Source organism: Chiloscyllium plagiosum, unplaced genomic scaffold (assembly GCF_037043375.1).
Source record: "Chiloscyllium plagiosum isolate Xiang-an unplaced genomic scaffold, Cpla_swu_hap1 HiC_scaffold_42, whole genome shotgun sequence".
Taxonomy (NCBI): Eukaryota; Metazoa; Chordata; class Chondrichthyes; order Orectolobiformes; family Hemiscylliidae; genus Chiloscyllium; species Chiloscyllium plagiosum.
This window is the reverse complement of record NW_028270180.1, coordinates 41,349,593-41,359,207: the sequence shown is the minus strand read 5'-3', so window position 1 is coordinate 41,359,207 and position 9,615 is coordinate 41,349,593.

Below are 9,615 nucleotides of genomic sequence, written 5' to 3'. Positions count from 1 at the left end.
CCAACACACCCATTTCTGCCCCGAAAACAACCACTGGGCTTGTTTCCGGAAAGTTCAATCAATTCTCACTATAATTTGGAAAAGTACATCAACGAAATGTTATAAAATTCGTCTCAAATTATTCCAAAATTCCTGGATACAACTGTACTGTTTTGGTCTGCATATTTGCCTTTGTTGGACACATATCTTGTCCACGTTTATAGGTCAGTGCAGTGTTGTGGTCTGCATAACTCCTGGTACTAGAAGGCTGGTACAATTGCAACATGTAAAAGTAATTTGGATGGGTATATGAATATGAAGTTTTTGGAGGGATATGGGTAGGGTGATGGCAGGTGGGAATAGATTAGGTTTAGATATCTAGTCGGCATGGACGGGTTGGACCGAAGTGTCTGTTTCCATGCTGTTCATCTCTATGACTCGATATCTAGTCCGTGTTTCTCGATGAATGCAGTGTTGTGCACAGCACCCCGTACTGGACAGATATCGAGTCTGAATTTATGGTCCAATGTACTCCTGTGGTCTGCATAGCTCCCTGTGCAGGACAGATATCTCACCCCGTTTTATAGGTCAATGCATGGATGTGGTCTGCATACCTCTCTTTGCTGGACAGATATCTAGTCCGGGTTTATAGATCAATGCACGGCCCTGGTCTGCACATTGTTGCACTCTGAGTGGACTGATGGTGTGGATCAAGTAGAGCTTGCTCAACGCAGTGCTCAATGCTGAATACATATCTCCTCGGGATTTCTGGTACATGGGCTGGTTCTGCAAGTGAGATTGAGAACCTGATATAAGTAACTATTTCAGCTGATCTAACAATGTATTTATTTTATGTTTCCATTCTTGTGGTTGGACCTTCCGTATCTCACTGTACTAATGTTAAACTGTGCCCATGCACAGTTCATCATGTTGGTGTATACACACTGTCTTGGCAGCAGCCACATCCTCTTAATTTGGAAGCAGCCAACCATTCTCATCGTCTTCGGGTCTCCACGGAGAAAGAAAGGATGAACTCTCAGATAAAGGCAGACCCTTTGATACATGGCTTAAAACAATCTCCCCCTCATCACTACCCACCGTCAACCGACGACATGAAATTATCCCGTGTATACCGACAGCAATGGCGCCACGGTGAACGGCATGAAGCAGACCATCAAGGAGATGAAGCAACCCTTCCCATGTCTGTAAGGAACTGAGTGAACCCTCCAGTACACACTGTCAAAACATACAGTAATCTGTCTCCATTTATGTAATATTCAACCTTTTATTCTGCCTGAAAAATCACAGATTCACAGTTACCCATATTATATACTATCGAACAGTTATTGACAATTGCGTATCCAATTAGAGATTCTCTACCTCCTCTTGATAACTGAGTTTCCAGCCTATTTTAGTTTCATCCACAAATTTAGCTACTGTTTCGTTACATTTACCAAAACGATTGAAATAGTTTGCAAATACTTGAGTTCTCAGCACCGGTCACTGTGTCATAGTGAATCTGTGTTAATCTGATAAAGACTAATTTATCCAGAATTTATCCCTGCTTCTGCTCAGTAACCAGTCCTCCCCGTATTCCTGTGTCACAGTTTTCAAAGGCTGAATATTCCCTTCCATTTGGTGTGTAACAGACATGAGACGTTAAAAGATCTGCTCCAGTTGCTGAGTAACAGCCCCGAATGCCTGAACAGGCTCATTCTGTTCCATTTTAAAACTCTTGATGGGCTGAATCATCTGCTTCAGGATAGGTGCAGGTTTTGAATGGTGCTGAATATTTTGAAACCATCAGTGAACAATCCACTTCTTCTTTATCGTGGAGGCAAGGTCATTGATGCTGCGGTTGCTGATAGCCCACAGTGACTCATGGATAATCAGTTTCCATTTGTCAGTACTACAGAGGAGGAGTTGCCACATGGCACAGTAGGTTATATCTTCAATATATAAGGCTGAGCCTTTTCCTCTGCCAGGACTGTGAGCTGGCTGCTCCTACATCTCTGAAAAGTAGTTTGTTGATAATGTGTCCCTCTTGTTGGTTCCTCCATCACTTCCCACAGTCTGGCTGCTGTGTATTAGAGGTCTCGACATACTCAGTCAGTGGTGAGCCTGTGGGGACACTCTTGGTGATTGACATTGAAGTCCCACACCAAATGTACGTCCTCTGTCATTGTAGCAATGAATAAAAGCTAAAAAGAAGTCACAGCATAGGAACAAGCCCTTCGCCCTTCCAAGCCTGTGCCAATTCACACCCTCGAACTAAACCTGTCGCCTATTTTCCAGCGATATGTATCCCTCTGCTCACTGCCGATTCATGTATCTGTCTTGATAGATCTAAAATGGCGCTATTGTATGCTCCTCTGTCACCCCCACTGGCAATGCATTCCAGGCAACGTGCCCGCCACATGAAAAATTTTCCACACATATCTCCCTTAAACTTTTCCCCTCTCACCTGGAATTCGTGACTCCTAGTAATGGAGTCCCCACTCTGGGGGAAAAAAAGCATCTGACTTTCCAACCTGTCTACACCTCCCATGATTTTCTCGATCTCAGTCTGGTCCCTCTCAATCTATGTCTTTCGAAGGAAAATAATTCTAATATATTCAATCTCTCTTCATAGCGTGCGCCCTCCATACCAGGCAACATACTGGTGAACTTTCTCTAAACCCTCTTCAAAATACCCAAATTCTTTTGCTAATGTGGCGACCAGAACTGCACGCAGTATTCCAATCGGGGCCAAACCGTAGTCCTATACAACTGCAACATGACTTGACAACTCATAAAACACCGTTCAATGAAGGAAAGTTTTCTGTATGCCTTCTTGGTTACGCTATTGCACTACGTTGCCACCTTCAGAGAACAGTAGACCTCTGCACCCAGATCTCTCTGTGTTTCAATTTCTCCCAGGACTTTGCTCGTTTACCATGTAGTACACTCCAGAATTAGGTCTTCCAAACTGCATCACCTCACATTTTCTCGGATGGAACTCTATTTGCCATTTCTCTGCCCAACACTCCAAATGTATCTGTATTCTGCTGTATTCTCAGACAGTTCCATTCACTATCTGCTATGTCACCAATCTTAGTGTCATCTGAAAACTTGCTAATCCGTGTCCAAGGATGCTGCAAAGACATCTGGTATCGCTGCAACAAATTCGTCTCTCGCTTCCTTCACTAATTGCGACAGATCCCATCCGGACCTGGGGACATGTCACCTTAGTGCCTTTTAAAGTACCCAACACTTCTTCCGTCCTTGTGCTGACTTGACCTAGAGTAATCAAACATTCATCCTTAACCTCAACATTTGTTATGTCCCTCTCTTCTGTCAGTACCGACTCACAGTACTCATTCAGAATCTCAGCTATTTTTTTCTAATTCCACCCATAACTTTCCTACTTTGTTCATGAGTGGGCCTATCCTTTCCCTTGGTACCATCTCAATCCTATATACGAATAAATGCTTTTGGAATTTTCCTTAACCCTGCTTGATGAAGTTATATCATCATCCCTTTCAGACCTCTTAATCCCTCGTTTCAAATTGGTCCTATTTTACTGACATCCTTCCAAAGCTTCATTTGCTTTAAGTCGCCTCGACGTAACAAATGTTGCTTTTATCTTCTTAGCTCCTCTCTCAATTCCACCCGTCCTCCATGGCTCCATAATCTTGCCATTTCCATTCTTCATTTTCGCAGGAACATATTTCTCATGGACTCTAATCAATCTCTCTTTAAAAACCTCACTAATATCAAATCTGGATTTATCCTCAAAGGGTTGCTCCCAATCCACATTGCCCAGCAGCCGAATCTTGCCACGGTTGGCCTCCCAACAATTAAGAACTCTTCCTATCCGACTACTCTCGATTTTGTCCATGGCTGTTTTCTAACTTACAACAATGTGATCACCACTGACAAAGTAATCCCTTACGGAAACTTTAACCACCAGACCAGTCTTATTCCCCAACACCAGGTCCATATAGACTCTTCCCGACTTGGATATTAACATGCCGCCCTTGAAAACACTCCTCTTTGCTCATTACAAATTCTGCTCCATCTAAACGTGATTTGAGGAGCCGGTGTTGGACTGGGGTGGACAAAGTTATAAAATCGCATGACATCAGGTTATATTTTAACATGTTGATTTGGAGGCACTGGCCTTCGAAGTATTGCTCCTTTAACCAACTGCTGAAGAAGCAGCGCTTCGAAATTTAGCGTCTCCAAATAAACATATTGGACCACATCTGTTGTTGAGTGATATTTTGTGAAAGGAAATCAAATTTTATTTTGAGAGATTAAGAACGCATACAAGAAATTGTATGCTATGCAATACTGTGGTCATACTTTAACAATTGTGCTGACTTACTCTAGGCTTGTGCAGTGCTAATGATACTTCATATAATACAGACAACTTCAAGTAGGATTACCAACGCGAAGCCAATATCTGCCCATCGAAAAAGGGCATTCATACAGCAACAACTATCATTTTCTTTAGAGGCTGAATTAATCATTTTTCTTTTAAAAAAAGCACTATTAAAGCAGAAACCATGGGAAATATTGCCATTTGAAGCACCAGCGTTTCCTCAAAAGCAGCAACTTCCTGGAAGTTGTCTTTAAAACAAAATAACAAAGTAATGGTGGTCTTATTTCCTTGCAGTATTTGAACTAAAGTTAATACAAACAAAACAAAACTGAGGGGGAAAGAGTTGACTGCCCAGTTGACTCACTAAAATTGGTGACGTAATGTGACTGGGCTTTGCGGCATTGGATCAATCAATTTCACATTCAGAACACAAGTGCACTCGTAGCAGCACAAAGTATCAATGGAATTTTCTCCAATTTCCTGTTCAGTCATAACTTTTGTCAAAAGTCTGAATGTATTTGCAACAAAATAAGACGTAATTGTATTTTATCAGAATTGCCCCATTTTCACTATTGTCTAATTTCTTTTATCTTTAGGCCAGTCCCATCATTCCTTTACAGCTGCCAATCAATAACTGGTGACAGAGTTTTAAAATTTACTCTTAGAAGTCATAATCATGACTCTTTAGCAGTATCAAATCTCATCATATTAAATAATCATTGTGATGTTTAATTAACTCCAATTAAACTAGTAACACGATGTGAATTCCAGTCAATGCTGGGAAAATTAAAATATCCTATCACCAGCACTCTGTTTCTTGTATATGTTCCATATTCTGTTTAAATATTCGTACCTTGATCTCACGCTCACTGTTGGGCGGCCTGTAAATCACGCCCAACATTGCTACCGCACCATCCCTATTTCTGAGCTCTGCCCATATTGCCTCCAGATCGAGTCTCCATAACGCCCTCTTGCAGCACAGCCGTGATATTCCCTCTGATCAGTATTGCAACTCCTCCACTCCTTTTACCTCCTTCGCTTTCTGCCTGAAGCATCTTTCTCGTGGGGCATTTAGTTGCCAATCTTACCTTAGCCTCAAACAGTTCTCAGTAATAACAATAAGATCATGCTCCCAAATACCCATCCAAGCACGACGTTCATCTGCCTTACCTACTATACTTCTAACATTAAAGCAAATACACCTGAAACCACCTGTTGCTTTGTGTTCATAGTCCGCTTCGTGCCTCGTCTTACCTTAGTCAAGCTGACTTCATGATCTCGTTTCTGACAGGCTTTAGTTACGAGCCCCTTACTGTCCACTAAACTGCCCATTTGGTTCCAACACCCCCTGCAACATTAGTTTAAATCCTCCAAAACAGCGTTTACAAAAGCACCCCTCAGGACGTTGGTTCCAGTCCAGCGCAGGTGAAGACCGTCCAATTTGTAATAGTCCCTCTTCTCCAAAAACTAGTCCCAATGTCGCCAAAATGTGATCCTCTTCCTCCTCCACAATCTCTCAAGTCACGCATTAATCCTGCCTATTCTATCATTCCTACTACGACTAGCACTGGTCGCCATCCTGATATTACTATCTCTAAAGTTCAACATTTTAACTTGGCTCATAACTCCCTAAATTCTGCTTGTATGACCACATCCCATTTTTTAACCTGTATCAGGGTTGCCGATATGCACCATGACAGCTGCTTCAGTGCTTCCTCCGATTTTTTTCAACATCGAGGAGAACTGAGTTATCACCGAGGGGTGGTGTGGAGCGCAGTAGATGTGCATCGGCCAGAGGTTTCCTGACAATATCTGAACTATTACTATTAGATTTATCGGGTTCCACAATCAATGCTGGGGAATTCCAGCGTAACTCATTTCCTGACTGTATACCACGGTGTCCCCATCACTGGTGGGTCTGTCCTGCCGTTGGGGCAGGATATACCCAGGGATGGTGATGGGGCTTAATAAAACGTCAAATATCGGGTCTGATTCTGAGAGTATGGTGATGCCAGAATATTTCCTGACTGGGTCAATATGAGGAACAAAGATGACAATGTATCAGGGAATAATCGGGTAAAGGGCTGAATGAAAGGCAGTCTGTCTAAATGTGTGTTGTATTATCGAACGAAATTGAGGAAATTAATGTATATATTGAGGTAAATGAGTGTGATTTAATGGCATTAGAAAGAAATGGTGACAGGATGACTGATATTGGGAACTGAATTTCGAGAACATGTACACCTGGAAGTGTTCTACCAAACTGTGAAGGAGGTGGGAGAGATCTCTGAGTAATGGAGGGCATCTCTACGATCGAAAAAGGGGATCTGAAATCAATTGGTTCAAGGCATTACACAGATGATTTAGTGTTCAGAAACAAGTGCACTGTGTCAAAGTTCACAGACGATATTAAGATGAGTTGTACTCCACAGTTTGCAGAGGACAATGTAAGTCTGCAGAGTGATATAGATAGGTTAACCAAGTTGGCAAGGGTCTGGCAGATGGAGTATGATGTTTGTCAATTTGCGGTTGTGCATGTTGCTCGGAATAATAGCAAATGCACTATCATTTAAAGGGTTAACAACTGGATCATGCTGTTGTGCAGAGGGGCCTCGTGTATAAATCACAAAAAGTTGGTTTGCAGGTTTAGAAGGTAATAAAGTCCTTCATTGTCAAAAGGATGCAGGATAAAATCAGGGAGGTTTTGTTATAATTGCTTATGGTGTTGGTGAGTACACACCTGCAGTACTGTGTATAGCTTTGGTCTCCTTACTTGAGAAATGGTGCACTGGCACTTGATGGCGTGTAGCGTGTAGATGAGGTTGACTGCGTGGATTCCGGAGTTGAGAGGGTTGCCGGATGAGTGCACATTGAGTAGACTGGTATATACTCATCAGAATTTAGAAACATGAGGGGGAATGTTATCGAAAAACATCAAGAGAACGAATATGATAGCAACAGAGAGCGCTTTTCCCACGGGCGGGTGAAACACGATTTCGGAAACACTGCCTGAAAATAAGGAAGAGCAGATTTAGCATTGACTAATCCAAAGGATTGTGAATCTGTGGAATAAAATGCCCAGTGAAGCAATCGGGGCTACGTGGTTGCATGTTTTTAGGGGAAAAACATTAAGGAATTTGAACATTGCAGGAAATGAAGCTTGTAGGTGGAACTGAGTCTATGAAAATATCAGTCATGATTGGATTGAATGGCACAGCCGGTTCGCTGGGGCAGATAGTCTAATCCTGGTCTTATTTCTTATGTTATTTTGCTTTGCAGTAATCTTATTGTTTTTGTGTAAAACGTACCAGTTGATTTGAGTTTGGGTAGAAATTCGCACTGGGAGGCGGAATGGATCTCACCAACTCCTCACATTGTTTGGTTTTCGAGCCCACACAATGCAAGTCAAATTGGGTTTCCCTTAGTTCTTTCGACACAACATTCCCAGAGCACCGCCCCCCCTCCCACTCTCAGCAAAGAGTCTGGAATTACCCAGCCTCCCAGGAATCAGTGCCATCTTTCAAAGCCCATTATGCACTGGAACACGCACAGTCCATGTAGAGCTACCGTGCAAAGCCCCTGATATTGAGCCTTTAAATGGAAACATTATACCCCTCCCTAAACCCAGATTGTGCACATGGGCATAGATCTCCTCCTGGGAGGGCAGGGTCACAAGCAGGACTTGCACTTCCCCCAGGACCAGTGTGGGGTGCCATGGCACCAGACCATGCCTGCCTGATCTGAATTTTCCCTTGAGTGACAGCAGTCTCAACCATCGAGCGGAATATACAGCATTTTAGGAAGATCATTGTCCTTCACCCTCCATAAGTTTAAGGGCGGCTCACGGAGATTGTCACCATTCCCCTTGATGAGAATGAATAAGAGGCAGCTAGATTATCATGAGATCAAGGAAGGCTTTAGGAAACATCTCACTGACTGCACCAATAATCTCAACACAGCCCACAGTGCTCAGATTACACACAAATATTTTGCCCAGGGCTTAGAAACACCAGGTCCAGAAAAATATATATATAGGCAAGAAATTATATATCGAAGGTAAAACTGTGGAGCAAATTTTGTGCATACTTCAAACAGGAAATTAGCTATTCCAGACATTGCTGATGAAAGTCAGTTGGTCTGGTCGTAGCCGTAGGAAAAAAAGTAGAGATAATATTTCAAATCTGGGAACTCTTCATCAGAACAGTTTTTGTTTCCCATCTCCAGCATCTGCAGTGATTTGTTTTATATTAGATTGACAAGTATTGTTCGGGATTAGTGGTGCTGGAAGAGCACAGCAGTTCAGGCAGCATCCAAGGAGAAGTAAAATCGACGTTTCAGGAAAAGGCCCCTCATCAGGAATAAAGGCAGAGAGCCTGAAGCGTGGAGAGATAAGCTAGAGGAGGGTGGGGGTGAGGAGAAAGGAGCATAGAGTACAATATGTGAGTGGGGGAGGGGATGAAGGTGATTGGTCAGGGAGGAGAGGGTGGAGTGGATAGGTGGAAAAGAAGATAGGCAGGTAGGACAAGTCCGGACAAGTCATGGGGACAGTGCTGACCTGGAAGTTTGGAACTAGGGTGAGGTGGGGAAAGAGGAAATGAGGAAACTTTTGACTCCACATTGGTGCCCTGGGGTTGAAGTGTTCCGAGGTGGAAGATGAGGCGTTCTTCCTCCAGGCGTCTGGTGGTGCGGGAGCGGCGGTGAAGGAGGCCCAGGACCTCCATGTCCTCGGCAGAGTGGGAGGGGGAGTTGAAATGTTGGGTCACGAGGCGGTGTGGTTGATTGTTGCGGGTGTCCTGGAGATGTTCCCTAAAACGCTCTGCTAGGAAGCGTCCAGTCTCCCCAATGTAGAGGAGAGCACATCGGGATCAACAGATAAAACACGATATGGTTGAAGAGCTTCAGTTTTTGTTCGTACGATATAAATGGATGATTTGGTCAAGGAAGAAGGGGAAAGGGTAACGGCAAAACTGCAGGTGATGGAGCGGTGACAGCCGGAGGACAGACCTATCAGCGTTTGGCTGGGGTGAGGGGTGTGTAAATCCTCGGGTGAAGGAAAAGAAGGTCATGTTTGAGGTACCCGAATGGAATTTAGAAACATCTGAACACGTGACAAATCCAGAGGAAAGTGGATGAATGCAGTCACTCTCCGTTGACCATTGAGTTGCCATAGTGGCTCAGTGGTCAGAACTGTGCCTTGGACCGGCTTTGATTCTACCCTCGGCTGGCTGCCTGTGTGGGGTTTTCACATTGTCTCCGTGTCTGCGTGTATT